This window comes from Scyliorhinus torazame, chromosome 23 (assembly GCF_047496885.1).
Source record: "Scyliorhinus torazame isolate Kashiwa2021f chromosome 23, sScyTor2.1, whole genome shotgun sequence".
In the NCBI taxonomy this organism is placed as follows: Eukaryota; Metazoa; Chordata; class Chondrichthyes; order Carcharhiniformes; family Scyliorhinidae; genus Scyliorhinus; species Scyliorhinus torazame.
In genome coordinates this window covers 54,985,045-54,986,870 of record NC_092729.1, presented here as the reverse complement: position 1 = coordinate 54,986,870, position 1,826 = coordinate 54,985,045, and positions in this window count along the sequence as shown.

The window sequence follows — 1,826 nt, the reverse complement described above, 5'->3', positions numbered from 1 at the left end:
GAGGGACACACAGAGAGCGAGAGACACAGAGAGCGAGGGACACACAGAGAGCGAGGGACACAGAGAGAGCGAGGGACATACAGACAGCGGCGGACGCACAGAGAGCGATCACAGTTTATCAGAGAATTGAAAGTGCAGAAGGAGGCCATTCGGACCGTCGAGTCTGTACCAGATCTTGGAAAGGACACCCTATCCCCATAACCCAGCAACCCCACCCAACACTAAGGGCAATTTTGGACACAAAGGGCAATTTATCAAGGCTAATCCACCTAACCTGCACATCTTTGGACTGTGGGAGGAAACCGGAGCACCTGGAGGAAACACACGCACACACGGGGAGGATGTGCAGACTCCGCACAGACAGTGACCCAATCCGGAATCGAACCTGGGACCCTGGAGCTGTGAAGCAATTGTGCTATCCACAATGATACCGTGCGCATGGGCGCACACAGAGCGAGGGACGCACAGAGCGAGGGATACACAGAGAGCGAGGGACACACACAGAGAGCGAGGGACACACAGAGAGCGAGGGACACACACAGAGAGCGAGGGACACACAGAGAGCGAGGGACGCACAGAGAGCTAGGGACACACAGAGAGCGAGGGACACACAGAGAGTGAGGAACGCACAGAGCGAGGGGCACACACAGAGAGCGAGGGGCGCACAGAGAGCGAGGGACGCACAGAGAGCGAGGGACGCACAGAGAGAGCGAGGGACGCACAGAGCGAGGGACACACAGAGAGCGAGGGGCGCACAGAGAGCGAGGGACACACAGAGCGAGGGACACAGAGAGCAAGGGACGCACAGAGAGCGAGGGACGCACAGAGAGCGAGGGACGCACAGAGCGAGGGACACACAGAGCGAGGGACACACAGAGAGCGAGGGACACACAAAGAGCGAGGGACACACAGAGAGCGAGGGACGCACAGAGAGCGAGGGACGCACAGAGAGCGAGGGACGCACAGAGCGAGGGACACACACAGAGAGCGAGGGGCACACAGAGAGCGAGGGACGCACAGAGAGCGACGGACGCACAGAGTGAGGGACACACACACAGAGCGAGGGACGCACAGAGAGCGAGGGACGCACAGAGCAAGGGACACACAGAGTGCGAGGGACACACACAGAGAGCGGGGGACAAACAGAGAGCGAGGGACACACAGAGAGCGAGGGACACACAGAGAGCGAGGGACACACACAGAGAGCGGGGGACACACAGAGAGCGAGGGACACACAGAGAGCGAGGGACGCACAGAGAGCGAAGGACACAGAGAGCAAGGGGTGCACAGAGAGCGAGACACACACACACAGAGCGAGGGACACACAGAGTGCGAGGAACACACAGAGAGCGAGGGACTCACAGAGAGCAAGGGACACACAGAGAGCGAGGGACACACAGAGAGCGTGGGACGCACAGAGAGCAAGGGACGCACAGAGAGCGAGGGACACACAGAGAGCGAATTACACAGAGAGCGAGGGGTGCACAGAGAGCGAGGAACACACAGAGAACGAGGGACACACACAGAGAGCGAGGGACACACAGAGAACGAGGGACACACAGAGAGCGACGGACACACAGAGAGCGAGGGACACACAGAGAGCGAGGGTCACACAGAGAGCGAGGGACTCACACAGAGAGCGAGGGACACACAGAGAGCAAGGAACACACACAGAGAGCGAGGGACTCACAGAGAGCTAGGGATGCACAGAGAGCGAGGGACACACCAGAGAGCGAGGGACACACAGAGAGCAAGTAACACACACACAAAGCGAGGGACACACAGAGAGCGAGGGACACATACAGAGAGCGAGGGACACACAGAGA